Source organism: Ailuropoda melanoleuca, chromosome 6 (genome assembly GCF_002007445.2).
Source record: "Ailuropoda melanoleuca isolate Jingjing chromosome 6, ASM200744v2, whole genome shotgun sequence".
Classification (NCBI taxonomy): domain Eukaryota; kingdom Metazoa; phylum Chordata; class Mammalia; order Carnivora; family Ursidae; genus Ailuropoda; species Ailuropoda melanoleuca.
The window spans coordinates 51,652,197-51,668,410 of NC_048223.1; the positions used below are offsets into that span (position 1 = coordinate 51,652,197).

Here is a 16,214-nt window from a genome sequence, read left to right on the forward strand (position 1 = left end):
TGTATTTTTAGTGCACAGTGTATAAGGTGTGACCCTCTCCTGTGCAGCAACACAGAATGGAAACTTGCTGAGTGCCAAGTTGCCACCACATGATGAGGAACTGAAGTGAGTTAAAATTCATAAATCGTGTATATAACTTCAGAGAACTTTCCAGCAGAGACCCTCAGATTAGTTTTAATTTTAATCAGGCACAGAATTACTGGGGCCGGCGGGGGGGATGAAAATAAGCTAAGATTTGGTATGTCGGTACCTCTTGCTGATTTTCTCCCACCAATTTCCCTGAGGTTTTTTCCTGTCTGTCCTCCAACAAGACATCAAGGCAATGATCTCTGACCTTTGTTGATTTTGTCTCTCTTCGCTCCAAACCCTTGTGCCCTAATCTCCGGTATATGTATATTTACATATTTAGGAATTCTATCCCTTTACTACGGTGCTAATATTCTCTGCACAATATAAAACAGGCCAGAATTAAATTTTAAAGGATAAAATAAAGAAAAATTAAACTTTTTTTTTAAATTTGAAGATCTAATTGGCTTTATTCAAAATTCATGAATCGGGCAGCCTCCCATCTAGCAGGTAGAAAGACCTCCAGGGAGCTATACAAAAGGCAGAGTTTTATAGGCAGATGGGGGCAGGAAAAGAAAGTTTCTTAACAAAGAGGGGATTCTTTCAGGCCGGGTCTGCCTTTGGGGAAAGGTGGGGCCCACCATGCAGACTACCTCACTAGGATGGATCAGAGAGTTCCAGACTGACTGGTTACAAGTCACATTCCTGGGACCTTGCTGAAACCATAGTGGGATTAGATCCTAAGTCTTGGTTTGCCAATGTGGGGCTTGGCACGAGTGACTCCATTTTGGGCCAGCTTGTCCTTAGCACCACTCTCCACTGCTGCTCTGTGGTCCTCTCGGCTTCTGTTGATCCTTGTGTGATAGTCACGGGTCGTGACATTTTGTGCTTGATCTCTGTGGTACACACAGGCCATGACTCTGGATTCACAGTTCTTAAATCAGTCATTCTCTTCGTTCCTTTTCTGACATTCCGGTCTTAGGGAGATCATTTACTTGGTAGTTAGTGGCTGCAAACATGCATTTAAAGTTTTTGAGAGAAACACACCAGGGAGATTATTTATAACTGTTTTAAACAGGATAATTCCCAATGTCCAGAGTGTCCCTTGGGGCCATCATCCCCCAGACCTAAACCAATCAAAATCAAGTAAGTTGAAGACCCCATTGAAGGAGTCACCCTTTTAAGCCAAATAACTTGCTCAGGGGTCTCAAGTCATTGAATTTCCACCTCCCAGAAGAGTTTATCCCGGTGCAGCAGGTGGTGTTGGCTACAGCATTGGCACCTCCTTGCTCAACTGCAAGATAAACAACAGCTCTCCTATTATCAAGCACAACTTTGGCCGGAGAGTCTAAGGATTTTTATTGAGCAACTATTGCTTTAGCAGTAGATTCCGCAGTATCCTTAAGAGAGGTCAAGGAGAGGTCCCTGATTTTACACTTAGTCCGAAGCAGGGAAGTAGGGCTCTGCCAAAGGAAGTGAATCCTCAATCAGGAATGCCTCTTGGTAATTCCTGTTAGAATCTGTGGCTCAAGACTGGAAGTGATAGCCTTGTAGGCCAGTGAAATTTTAGGAGTCTGTAGACCACGTGGGCAGTTTTGTTCTGGTTATTCTTGCCTTGTGACCCATTTTCTCGCTTAGAGCCTAGACGCAAAGTTCCCCCTTGAACTAGGCGAAGGCCCGAACCAGCAGACATCAACAGTTGGGAGTGCGGACTGAGGGCTCCACACTGATAGATCAGGAACTGTGCACTGCCATGAACAGCTCCCACGTGGATCTTCAGGCAGAATTAAGGGCTGGGGGTTTTCCTGCTCAAAATTGTTGTCTGAAAGGCTAGGGGCGTGGTTCTGGGCCAAGCCCTCTGCCAACTCTACCGGGCTCCAGACTACAGGTTGATTACATCAACCTGCCTTGCCCTTCATGGGAAAGCCGATTAGATCAGGAGCTCAGGGTGAAGAGAACAGAGCTCAGAACTGAGAGGAACTTACCCATGGCCCTCAGGAACACTGAGAAAGACGGAGAACTTGAACATGGGTTCCTGGAGCCTGGGCCTGTCCCCAGATTCCATCAGAAGTTCACTTTGGATCCCACCACTGCCACCAAATCTGTTAAAAAAACAAAAATCAGGGGCGCCTGGGTGGCTCAGTCGTTAAGCGTCTGGCTTCGGCTCAGGGTGTGATCCCGGAGTCCTGGGATCGAGCCCCACATCAGGCTTTTCCGCTGGCAGCCTGCTTCTTCCTCTCCCACTCCCCCTGCTTGTGTTCCCTCTCTCGCTGGCTGTCTCTCTCTCACTGTCAAATAAATAAATAAAATCTTTAAAAAAAAACAAACAAACAGAAAAACAAAAACAAAAATCAACCCAAGTAAATTTGAAGATCTCATTGGCTTTATTCAATGACTCATGAATCAGGCAGCACCCCATCAAGTAGAAAGGCGCTCCCAGATTAAACTATTTTAAAAGTACTTTTAAATTGTGTTATATTTAGTAACAGTACAAAAACCACTGCTTTTGCTAGGGAGAAAAATATGATTATTTAAATATACTTCTTTCTCTTTAAGAAAACATGATTTGTGACTATGATACTGCAATACAAAATTTAGGGCTAGTTCAGTTTATTACAATACTTGTCTTTTTTTTTTAAGTTTTATTTATTTAAGTAATCTCTTTGTACAGCGTGGAGCCGGAACTCATGACCCCGAGATCAAGAGTCATGTCCTCTACCAACTGAGCCAGCCAGGTGCCCCCATACTTGTCTTCTTTTATCTTTCTTTCCACTGAGATATAATTCACATACGGTAAAATTTGCTCCATCTAAAGTGTACAATTTAGTTGTTTTTAGGACAGTCACAAAGTGATGCAACTATCACCACTATGTAATTTCATTGCCTCTGAAAAACCTCATACTTGCTCGCAGTCACTCCTCACACCCTCACTCCCCAGCCCCTGACAACCACTAATCTGTCTTCCATCTCAGTGGATTCGCCGATTCTGCACATTTCACACAAATGGAATCATGTGATACGTGGCTTTTTGTGCCTGGCTTTTTTCATTTGGCATAATGTTTTCAAAGTCCATCCATGTTGTCTCACATATCAGTATTATGTTCCTTTTCATGGCCAAATAATATTCTGTTGTATGGATATCCCACCTTTTCTTTATCTCTTCTTCAGTGGCTGGCTGTTTGAGTTGTTCCCCCTTCTTGACTGTTATGAATAACGTTGCTATGAGCATTTGTATACAAAAGCTATTGTGTGGACATTTGTTTTCATTCCTCCTGCATAGTATATGTCTAAGCTTGGAATTGCTGGGTCATATGCTAACTTTGTGTTTAGTCATTCAAAGACTATTTTCTGAAGTGGCTGCGCCATTTTACAATCCTGCCGGCATTGTTACAGGGGTTCCAATTTCTCCCTAGCCCCACCAACGCTTGTTACCGCCCATCTTTTATTATAGCCATCTTAGTGCGTGTGAATGGTATCTCACTGTAATTTTGACTTCCGTTTCCCTAATCACTACTGTTGCTGAGCATCTCTTCATGTTCCTGTTGGTCTTCTGCGTATCTTCTTTGGATAAATGTCTCTTCAAATCAATTGTCCATGTTTACAGTGAGTTATTTATCTTTTTATTGTTGAGTAATAAGTGTTCTTTGTATATTCTGAACACTAGACCCTTATCAGATATATGATTTCAAAAATTTTTTTTTCATCCTGTGGGTTATCCTTTTCACTTTCTGATAGTGGTCTTTGAAGCACAAAAGATTATTTTGAGGAAGTCAATTTATTATTTTTTGGAGGTTGCTTGTACTTTTGGTATCATATCTAAAAAAGCCATTGCCTAATCCAAGGTCATGAAGCTTTACATCTGTGTTTTCTTCAAAGAGTTTTATAGTTTTAGTTCTTATGTTTAGGTCTTTGATCCATTTTGCGTTAATTTTTGTACACAGCCTATTGTAGGAGTTCAACTTCATTCTTTGAACGTGGATAGTCAGTTATTCCAGCATAATTGTGGGAAATATGATTCTTGTCCCTGTTGAATTATGATGGTACTTTCTTAATTCTATTCCATTGATCTGTATGTCCCAGTACTTGTTTTTTGTTTTTGTTTTGAGAGAGAGTGAGAAGGAGCACGCACGCACATGAGGTGGGGAGAGGGGCAGAGGGGGAGAGAGAGAGAGTCTCAAGCAGGCTCCATGCCCAGCACAAAGCCTGACATGGGGCTTAATCTCACAACCCTGAGATCATGACCTGAGCTGAAATCAAGAGTCTGAGGCTTAACCTACTGAGCCACCCAGGCACCCCCAGTACTTGGTTTTTAATGTATGTCACAGCTTAAAAGATAACTCACAAAGATTCTTAGATTAAATGGGGGGAAAAATGCATCATTGGCTCCTTTTACTAAACATTTCCTGTCACAGCCACAAATTACCCAAGTGTTCGGTTAAAGATCTAGCTAGTGAGTTTCCATCTTTTCTGATGTCTGTGAAGTGATCTTGCAAACCAATAGTAAGGTATTGCATTTTTTCCTTTTTAATACATGCAAAACTCATGAAAACTCTTAATTTGGAAACATTTTTAAACAGGTTAGCAAATTCTTTTTCTGTGTGTTCAAAAGTATAGCTATGAAAGTTTTAAGAAAGTTGTTACTACACTTTTGTAATTTTAGCAGCAAAAACTGCAGGATAACAAGAACATTTTGAAAGATTGATTTACAAAATGATCTTTCCATAGCTCATGTTTATGACCTTAAGGAGGACTTAATTTCTTTCTTTAAAAGCTGTACTAGGAGGTGTGAGAAAAGTCAGCTCTTTAATTCTATTGTTATTCACTTGTGATTACATTTCTAGAATCCTCTTCAACCTATGTATGGTTTCTTTGCAGCAAATATTTTTAAGTTGTATGTTCATATTGGGAGAGTACGTTAATTAAGACTTAATAATATAATCTGTTGATTTTTTTTTTTAACGTCATTAGTTACTTCCTTTACCTTCCTTTTGTTCTACATTTTTAGGGGTAATTCTTTCTTGAAACTCCTAAGTTGGATGATACTCATTTTTTAGCGTTTTTTTCCCCTAATGTGTTTAAATTTGCCTCTAAGAGCTGCGTTAGCTGAGTTTGGGTATTATTTTTATTATCATTCATCTTTAAGTATTTTCAAATATCCATATAATTTCTCTTTTGATCCATAAATTATTTAATAGTGTGATTTTAAAACTGCCAATATATGGGAGTTTTTCTTTTTTTCACGATTTTTAAGTCAGTTGTATTGTCAGAAAAAGTGATCTGCATACTACTGATTTTTTTTTAAAGATTTTATTTATTTATTTGAGAGATAGAGAGAGAGAGGGAGACACAAGGGGAGAGTGAGAGGGAAAACCAAACCCCCCACTGAGGAGGGAGCCTGACACAAGGCTCAATCCCAGGATCCCGTGACCACGACCTGAGCCAAAGGCAGATGATTAACCCACTGGGCCACCCAGGTGCCCCTGCATACTACTGAGTCTTGAACTTCATTGAGACAGATTCTATAGCTTGATACTTGGTGGACTTTCGTAAACATTTGCCCAGAGTTAGCCAAACTGTGAAGTTTGAGGGTGCAGTCTCTCCACGAGACTGCCCCCATTTCTGACATCAGGAACTATAAGGAGTGTCAGCCAACTATAACATTGAAAGGAATAGTCCCCAAGCTGGCCCTCATTTCTGACACCAACTACAACTTCAGGGGGTTCCCCAAACCAGGCTCAGCTTAATAATTTGCCAGAAGGACTCACAGAACTTACTGAAAGCTCTATGGTTATGTTTTCTCTACAAGGGAAGGAGACAGATTAAAATGAGCCAAAGGAACAGACACATAGGGCAGAGTTTGGGGCATGGCAAATGCAAAGCTTTCCTTGTCCTCTCCCATGGGGTCGGCATGTGTTACCCTCCCGGCATTGATGGGGGACAGTGCCCCGGGGGCTTTGCCAACCAGAGAAGCTCATCTGAGCCTTTCTTTCAGAGGTGGTGTTGGTGTTTTTTTAATTTTTAAAAAGTTTAATATGTATAATGCGTTTGATTTATTAAGTGTTCAGAATTCTTATTGGGGCTCCTTTATGTGGACATGATGGATTGATTGATGATCGCCCCCATGGTTGAACGCAGTATTCAGCTGGACCTATACTGGGTGACCCAGACCCCCCATTCTACAGGTTCTGCGAAATGACAGGAGTAAAGCTTAGGAGTTAAGTCTTGCAATTTTCTCATTTCTGAGAACCTCTGTTTAGCCAACTGAATCCAGCCAAAGTTTCCCTGGCCCGGGTCCCATTTTCACCAGTGGGTAAAAGGTCTCTTGAATTCTCAACTACTCTCAGTTGGAGGCAGCACTCTCTTTTGTAGGCCTGATCAATAAGGGAACCGGATCTTTGTCAGGAAAGCCAGTCCCTGTCAAATCTTCTCAGCTTGCTTCCTCCTGCAGCCCATTCCCTGACCCTCAGCTTGAGTGATTCCCTCCTCCCTCTCTGTTTCATAAAACTTTGAGGCTGGGTTAGAGCACTTACCACAGTCTGTTTTTCTTCTTCAGTGTTTATTTGCCCCTTACTAGGCTGTGAGCTCCCACCTTATTCATCTTTGTATCCTTAGTACAGCCCAACACAGAGTAATAACTACTGTATTGAATGGACTGGAGCTTTGAAATACAGAAGACTGGCAGGAATAAGAAAAAGACACGGTCGGTACACATCTCATCTAGACCAATCGCTGGTGTTTCTTTAAGAATTTAAGCTCCAGGCGCCTGGCTGACTCAGTCAGTGGAACATGAGACTCTTGATCTCGGGGCTATCAGTTCGAGCCCGAGGTTCAGTGTAGGGATTACTTAAAATCTTAAAAAAAAATTTTTAAAAAGAATTTAAAGAAAGAATTTAGGCTCAAAAATAACACAGGGAGATTATCATTAAATGTGTGACTCAGTTTACAGAAATATTTTGGAAGAGGCAGCCAGCAGATTGTGCAAATTCTTGAGGCTCAATCATAATTTCTGCAACCCATGTGGGTTTTTTTTTTTTTTTGAAGATTTCATTTATTTATTTGAGAGAGCGAGCAAGCAAGCACACAGGAGCAGGGGGGAGGGGCAGAGGGAGAAGCAAACTCTCCGCTGAGTGGGGAGCCTGATGCGGGGCTCAATCCCAGGACCCCAGGATCATGACTGGAGCCAAAGGCAGATGCTTCACTGACTGAGCCCCCAGGTGCCCCTTGTTTAGGAATTTAGAAGGTACTGATTAAATAGTGTCTGACTACATTTTCGGTTTGAACATGTCATTTTTACTAATATATTTGATTCTTAAATTTGCACAAAGACAGTGACAGAGGATTTCACTTGCATGCAGTGTTTTCTAAAGGGAAACAGATGCATGGGCCCCACTGTAGATAGAAAAACTCCCAAGAACTTTTGTATTGTGTCTGACTTTAAGCATCTGATTGGAAAAGCATCCATTTCAAAGAAATCCATTGTAGGGGCGCCTAGGTGGCGCAGTTGTTAAGCGTCTGCCTTCGGCTCAGGGCGTGATCCCAAAGTCCTGGGATTAAGCCCCTCATTGGGCTCCCTGCTCCGCTGGGAGCCTGCTTCTTCCTCTCCCACTCCCCCTGCTTGTGTTCCCTCTTTCGCTGTCTCTCTCTCTCTCTCTCTCAAATAAATAAATAAAGTCTTAAAAAAAAAAACACAAAGAAGAAATCCATTGCAAGTAGTAAGATGCAGCCACTACTAAAAGAGCTAGATAAGGAACTGAGTTGCCCCACCTATGAAGTTCCCCTTTGAGAAAGGCCTGGGGGACCTAGATAGCTGACCACTGGAGTGACTCATCTTCTCCCCTTCTGCCCCCTAATTTCTGCTCTAATGCTTTCAATTAGCCAAGAGAGGGTAAACTTGTGAAGTTTTAGGCACCCCCCACTCAAATCCTAATAAAAAGAGCCCTCGGTAGAGGCTCCTGGGTGGCTCAGTCGTTAAGCGTCTGCCTTCAGCTCAGGTCATGATCCAGGGTCCTGGGATCGAGCCCCATGTTGGGCTCCCTGCTCGGCAGGGAGTCTGCTTCTCCTTCTGCCTCTCCCCTCTGCTCGTGCTCACTCATGCTCTCTCTCTCTCTTTCTAGGTCAAATAAATAAAATTGGAAGAAAAAAAAAAGAGCCCCAGGTAAATGCTCCCTCCCTCTTTCTGTACCTGTGACCTTGCTGTGTGACCTCTGAGTGTGCTCGCCATGCTCCCCTCAAGCTTTGTGAGTAATAAATCTTGTTCTTCAAGATTCCTCCATGGTTTCGCTGAGGTGTGTCCTCCAATCACCATAAGAATGTAGAGAGCAAAATGGAGTCTCTCACGTCAAGCAGGGGACTGTGTCAAGCCATGACGCAAGCAGTTAAGGTAGTGCAGCTAGGCGACGTCGCCGGGACCAGCGTCAGCTGACTCCCCAGAACTGATCCTGAGCAGAAGCAGAAGAGGTCTGCCGGGGCCCTGAAACCAATTAAATCCCCTTAAAAAGGGGGGGATTTTGGCAGCAAACTGTCAGACTCCTCAGACCTGACCGCTTCAAAAAGGCAGCTCCGCGGAAGGGTCTGCCTGAGTGATCTCTGAACAGAACCGAGACCCCTCCCAGCTTGAACACCAGAAGCAGGGAGTGCCAAGAACTGCCCCCGACCACACCGAGGCCTTATCTCAGCCACACGCCCACAGACTGACTTCCCTTCCTTCAGCCTTCTTATCTTGTTTGTGCTGTGGTTTGTCTTCTGCCCTGCTCGTGTGCGCGGAAGAAGCCAGGTGTAGTCACGTGCTGAAATGCCATGGTGCTCAGAATCCCCAGCCTGCTTTGTAATTGTGATTTCACTTCGCTTTGTGATTGAATACAGCTCTCAAGGTGGGAAGCGTGTGCGCCATCCTAGCATGCTTCTGGTAAAGAACCATCGGGCAGGCCCCGCCACAACACTGGCCCCCGGGGTGATGCGGAAAACACCCGCAGGGTCCGCTGAGAGTAAACAAGGCCTTTCTAGGCAAGAATCTCGCTATCAATAGGCTGAGAAGACACAACAATTTTAAGTAACTTTGGATGGAATGCTCGCTGGTGCCCAGAAGCAGCAAATGCAAATGATTTCCTAGAGAATGTGCTCTCAAGGTCAGGCCTCAGGCAATTCTCTCAGAGAGCACAACAGATTTGGGCTCAGAAAAACCAACCAACAAACAAAATCCCCCAAAGAATATTCAAGAAAATAAGTCACCATGAATGAGACGCAGCAGAAACAACAAATCATAAAAGGAACCCCAGGAAGACTTCAGATAGCTGGAGGTAGCTGTTGTTTTTGTTTTTAAGATTTTATTTATTTATTTATTTATTTGAGAGAGAGAGAGCAGAAGCAGGAGGGGGGAGGCAGAAGCCGACTCCCTGTGGAGTAAGGAGCCTGCCGCCAGGCTGCATCCCAGGACTCTGGGATCATGACCTGAACAGAAGGCAGACACTTGATGACTGAGCCACCCATGTGCCCCAGAGGTGGCTGTTTGGAGTCAGGCATCCTCAGGTACTTTTTTTTTTTTTAATTCAACTAGCCAACATATAGTACATCATTAGTTTCAGAAGTAGCGTTCAATAATTTATCAGTTTCGTATAACACCCAGTGCTCATCACATCACGTGCCCTCCTTAATGCCTGTCACCCAGTTACCCCATCCCACCTCCCCTCCAACAGCCCTCAGTTTGTTTCCTAGAGTTTAGAGTCTCATGGTTTTTCTTCCTCTCTGATGACTTCCCATTCTGTTTTCCCTAAGGTATTTTTTAAAGAGAAATATACTGATTAAATTTACTCTAAGTATGTGTGTTAAAATTCTAAGAGTAATCACCCAAATAATAGAAATTAAATGTATATGCTCAAAACTGATAAAGGGCAGAAAAATGGAATGAGAAAAAACACTTTAATCAATCCAAAAGAAGACAAGAAAAGAGAAGGAAAATCTGGAAAACAAAACAAAACAAAACAATGCAAATAGATAGCCATCTAATATATGCAGAGAAAGAGGGCAAAAATAAATCCAACTAAATCAGTAATCATAAAAAAGGTCAGTGGCATGAACTTTTCAGTTAAATGTCATGGACTCTGGCTGTATAAAAAATTAAATCCAGACGTGTGCTGTTTTCAAAAGATGTAACAGAAACAGAATAGAAGAAGATAGAAAGTAAAAGTCTGGATAAAAAATAAGCAGGTAAAGAAAGGTGGTGGGTGGGGGTGATGGATTACACAGGTGATGGGGATTCAGGGTGCCCCTGTTGTGATGGGCACCAGGTGATGTACACACGTGCTGAATTGTACACCTGAAACTAACATTACACCATATGTTAACTCACTGGAATTTAAATAAAAACTTAAAACAAAAACAAAATCCAACCAAGTAAATACTAACCAAGAGAAAGCTGGTGGAGCTATGTAAATCACAGTGAAAACAGACTAGAATTTTAGAATGTTGCCAGTAAGTCATGAATAAATGGCATACTCACCAGAAAAACATAATGATCCTAAATGTGCTGTACCTAATAACATAAACATAGCTTCAAAATATATTGGGTAAAAGTTAGCAAAATGAAAAGGAGGAATAGCTATATCTGTCATTATTGTGGGGAATCCTAATACATTATTTTCTCAATAATTGCTAGATCAGATGAAAATTTCAAAGGCTATGGAAGAATTGTCCAACACAGTCAGCAAGCTCTAACTACTAGACATATATAGAACCCTTGACTCAGCAACTGGAGGAAATACATTGTTTTCCCAAACACAGGAACACTGTGCAATAAAGAATTTGACCTTGCCAAAGAGAGGTCTGGCTTTTCCCCTTGACTTCTGGGGGGGTCATCTGTGTCGTAGGTCGTGGAAGTGTCCTTGTTTAGGGTAGCTGTGTCTGGCCACACCCACTGGCTTTAGGTTAGGGGCTAGTCATGCCAGGAAGACCAATCATGTGATATAGAGTGGGGAGCTTTGGGTCACACAGTAGAGGAGATTGAATTCAACAATATGGGCAGTCAATCAACCAATCATATGTACGTAATGAAGCCCTCGTGAAAACCCTGACTATCAAGGCTCAAATGAGCTTCTCTGTCTGGCTGTATTCTGTGTACACGGTCACAAATCAAAGCCCAGGGTTGGGATGGGGGGGCAATGTGTCCTGACCCTATAAGAGAAGACAATTGGAAGTTTTACATCAAAACAAAAAATAAAGACTGTTCCCCTCCCATATATCGGAACTTTTAAAATCACCTAGTAAATAGCTTATGGATCAACATGGATCTGACTGAAGAGTTTTCATTAGTTTTGTGTGTGTGTGTGTGTGTGTGTGTGTGTGTGTTAAAAAGGGAAAAAAGTGCAACATCATACTATTGGCTCTCAAGATCACAGACATCAGAAAAGACTGAAACTCACTAGCTAGGTCTTTAACCAGACATTTGGGTAATTGGTGGATGTGATAGGATATGCTTAGTAAACGGAGCCAATGAGGCATTTTTTTTCCATTTGATCTAAGAATCTCCATTTGAGTTATCTTTTCAGCTGTGACATACGTTCAAAATGAAGTCCTGGGACGTACAGATCAATGGAATAGAATCGAGAGTCTAAAAATAAACCCATACATTTATGGTCAGTGGGTTTTTGACCAAGGTACCTTGACAGTCCAACAGGGCCAAGAGTAGTATTTTCAGCAAATGTGCTGGGACAACGGACTGTGCAGATTCAAAAAATGAAACTGAACTCCCACCACATGGCAGGTGCAAAAATGGACTCAAAATGGATTAAAGACCTAGACAAAAGAGCTAAAACTCTAAAACACTGATGTAAAGCTTCACCAGCTTGGGTTAGGCAGTGGTATTTTGGGTAAGACACCCAAAGCAAGGACTGTGCAATTGGACCCTTGAATCCTGTGCTCCCCACTGGGTCTACAGTCTCGCTCCTGTTGTGTTCTCTCTTTGAGTCTGTGTTATCACTTGTAAAACGAGAGTAAACTACCGCACAGAGTTTTTGTAAGAATTCAGTGAGATATGTTTATAAAGCATTTAATAGTGTGCCTGCATGTCATAGACATTCAGTTACCACCATCATCGTGAATGTTATAAGGATAAGGCTGACCAAGAATCAAAGGTACTGAGGGTTCATCTGATCATGAACTGGTGGGATCGGTTTGAACAACTGGGTAATTAGTAGATAACTGGTCACAATGCAACATAATTCTTGTCTGTAGATATGTAAATTCTGTCCTTTTAGTGGTTCAGTTGGCTTCCTGCTCCAGCCCTGTGGGGCAAGCAGTTTGCCTCCATTTGCACATTAATTTTTTGATATTCCTGATCTCTAAGCAAGAACACCTCCTTGTGTACTTTAAGTGGTTAAATTGTATGGTATGTGAATTTTATCTCAAGCCATTAAAATCTTTTTTTTTTAAGTGCCCCAGCACTATTTAGCACTATTCCATGAAGGAACCCAGGTAGGAGGGGCGCCTGGGTGGCTCAGTCGTTAAGCGTCTGCCTTCCGCTCAGGGCGTGATCCAAGAGTCCTGGGATCGAGCCCGGCATCGGGCTCCTCCGCTGGGAGCCAGCTTCTTCCTCTCCCACTCCCCCTGCTTGTGTTCCCTCTCTTGCTGGCTGTCTCTCTCTCTCTGTCAAGTAAATAAATAAAATCTTAAAAAAAAAAAAGAACCCAGGTAGGAACAATTCAGGCCACTCTTCTGGAGCTCAGGCCATAAGCCCCTGGGAGGAACCCCTAGGTATGGGTCCCAGGGCTCCTAGGGGCATCTAGTTGACCCTGCAGGCATGGGGCAGAAGGCCAGAGAACACTCCACATGCACACGGGAGAAAATAGACACAGGATTAAGTGGATCCCAGTCAAGGTCCCAGACAGAAAGGGATTTACAGAATTTCAAGGAAGGCACTTCAAAGTGTGGGGGCTCTCAGGGGCAGGGCTGGGGTAGAGGCCCCTTTGGCCAAGGTACCACTACGAAGAAGATGTTTCTTTCACAAATGCTAGCCTTTAGTGTTGAGTTCTATGAATACATGCTAATTCAGTTGGAAAGCTGAGTACAGCAAACATAGAATGAGATTTTTAAAGTCTGTGTTACACAATCCTCATCTTCTCCAGTCCTTTGGGTTGTTAACATCTAGATAGGTTTCACACTTTAAATTTAAAGCTCTGGGGCCTTTCACATTTGCAAACCCTGTTCCTAGAATCTTTTCTTCGCTCAACACATCAGATTCTCCTAGAAGATATCCTTCCTGCCCTGTCTTATTTCCATTTCCCTGAGGTGTTTCACATCTGCATTGCAAAACAGCAGCCCTGGGTCAGTCTCCCTTACCAGCCCAGGGTAAACGCTATTTTCCCGACAAGCCATCTGGACGCCTTCCAAACCCTAAGGCCTGTGCATCCGTCTCTATGGAAACCCTTTTCCTTTCCAGACAAGCTTGTCTCCTCCAGTACAAAATGGATTTTGCACTCTTTTGCCCTAATTCAAGTTGCCTCTCCCCACTCCTCTCCAGAGCTACAATTCTTCCAGCAAGGAGGTGGAGGAAACCATTTCTGGGCGGCCCAGCTCATCTCCGCACACCCACGCTGGACTCCTTCCCCTCCTTTCGCCGCCTTCCTGCTTTTGGTCCTGTTCCTGCGTGCACCTGGAATTCCCGTGCCCCCTCCTCCAGTTTAATCACAACACCGAGTTAAAGTACCACCTTTGCCAAAGCACGTTGTGGCTATTTGCCTTTCAGAAGAGTCTAAGAAAAGAAGCACAAAGTTGGCCACGTGTTTGTAAAGATTTCCAGTTTTAGCCAGTGTACCAGGCTGGCAGGTAGAAGTCCAAAGAACCCAGCTTTGTACCCGGCCAGCAGCTGATTGTAATAGCAGGCTTTTCAAAATAATAACAATTAAAAAGGGGGGGGGCAAATTATACACATTTTTTAATTTTTTTTAATTTTTAAAAAAGATTTTATTTATTTATTTGACAGAGCACAAGCAAGCAGAGCAGCAGGTAGAGGGAGAAGGAGCTTAATCCCAGGACCCTGGGAAGGACCCTGGGATCATGACCTGAGCCGAAGGCAGGTGCTTCACCGACTGAGCCACCCCGGCGCCCGTACACATTTTTTTTTTTAAGGCACATATTTTGTGTTTTGAAAATTCCTGCAGGTAGAATTCTCAGGGCCTTGTGCATTTTGGGCCCATGGGCCTCCTACCAGCATAATGGCTTTTCAGGGCCCCTACAGTTTTCCTTTCTTTCTTTTTTTTGGCGCGGGTGGGGGGGGATGGCATGGGATAAAAAAATTGAAAGTTTTTCTTTAATCCCAAGTTCATTTTTCTCTTCTGCTTTTAAAAGAAATGAAAACTGTTTGACTTCTAAAAGTATTGTAATTCCAGGAATTATTCCTAGTGGAACGTCAGCCCTGAGACCACATCTCGTAGTTCTCATAATGTAGCATAAAGGGGGTAGTCTGGTGGACTGGTTTGCAGTAGCAGTCCTGGCACCAGGCTGTCTAGGTTTGAATCCTGTCTCTGCCACTTCTAGCTGTGTGACCACAAAGGAGCTCTTTGATGTCGTTGTGACTCAGTTTCCTCCTCTATAAAAATATAGTTCATCGGGTCGTGGCTAAGGTTAAATGGGCTAATTCGTGCTAAGACCAAAGACTGGTACACAGCACTATATGTGTTGGCTATTTTCATTATTAATTATTGCCAATATTAGGTACTTAGTCAATATGTATTGAATGAAACAACAAATATTCTTCTTATGCCAAGATACTATTTTCAGCAACATCAAACCACCATCAAGGGATTTTAAATCTGGACATAATTATCTCTTTTTGAGAAAGAGGGGAAAAAAAAAAAACCCCAAAGCCCTCTGGGAGATGAGGCAAACCTTTGATAACATAGGCGTGTATCTTTTTCTACACATTCTCAAAGTCACAAACCCTTTTCAGGTGGAAGCATTAAGAGGCCATCTAGCCTAGCCTTTCAAACACCAAAGAAAATCTTTTCTCTAACACAGCATCTCGAACACTTCCAAGAACATGGGAGAGTTAAATCTCCAGTCCAGCATCTCTTTCCACCATTAGGTCAAGTCTGAAAATGTTCTTCCATATATGTCGACTAAAACATTGCCTCCCTGCCCCTTTATCCGTTGATCCTGCTTCTGCAACCTTGAAGCCTCTTAGAACAAGGTCATTCTTTTTCAGACAAGTTGCCAAGTATTTTTAGTTGGAGGTCATATATTCATTTGTCTTCCATATTCCCGAGGTCGTATCCATACTTTTCATCGATGCTCAAGGGGCGGTGACTCACACACTCTACGCCAACCTGATCTTCCTCCTCAGCGCACAATCTAATGCACTCTTGCTACTTGGCTCCCCGGTGTGCTGTGCTCTGACCAGGCAGGGAACCCTGATACTCTCCCTGCCTGTGGCCTGGGCCCCTTTCTACATTCATAGAAATACAGATTGACATTGCTTGAGATGTTTTGTCAGTTTCATTATACTGTTGATTGACACTAAATTAGTGATCAACTCAATTCTCTGGGTCCTTTTTGTATACAGAATCATGAGGCCAGGCTTTCTTCATCCTTCACTTCTACAGTTCATTTTATAAACCTGACTGTAGGCCTTTCCCTTGTGATGACGACTTCAAATCTTACAGCTTGCAGCCCAGTGTCTTAACCTAGTAAATTGTGGGGGTTTTTTGGGCAGTCACATTAGTTTTCCTAACTTTTTATCACCTAAAACCTTGGTGAGCATGCTTTGTCTGGTTTTATCTAAGTCATTTACATACATCTCACCGAGGGCAAGGTCAGACGATTCCTCTAAGGGACTGCCTTTGGGTTGACAATACTTTTTGGATTAAGTCTCCCAAGCAGTTTTTAATCCTACCTACCATCATTTACCTCAAATGTGAGCAGAAAATACTTGTTAACAGGCCATTTGAAATCGACATTTAATTTGTCTTGCACAACAGTTTGCAGACCGCGATGCCCTTCAGAATCACCTCCCTTAAAATATAGATTCCTAGGGGCGCCTGGGTGGCTCAGTTGGTTTGTGAGATCGAGCCCTATGTCAGCTCCGTGCTCAGCGCAGTCTGCTTGGGATTCTCCCGCTCCCTCTCTCCCTCTGCCCCTCCCCCCACTTGCATGCCCCGTCT

At 43.0% G+C, this 16,214-nt stretch overlaps 2 long non-coding RNA genes across 2 annotated transcripts in view; one reads left to right on the forward strand and one right to left on the reverse strand.

Annotated features, from left to right (window-relative positions):
* LOC117802661 overlaps positions 1-16,214 on the forward strand; it is a 33,139-nt gene that overhangs the window by 5,182 nt on the left and 11,743 nt on the right. The window lies entirely within an intron of this gene.
* Positions 979-8,537, reverse strand: LOC117802662. Its single transcript, XR_004626066.1, has 3 exons — positions 8,249-8,537; positions 2,052-2,168; positions 979-1,075 (listed from the first exon to the last, which is right to left on the reverse strand). It is a non-coding gene; the product is annotated as an uncharacterized LOC117802662 (long non-coding RNA).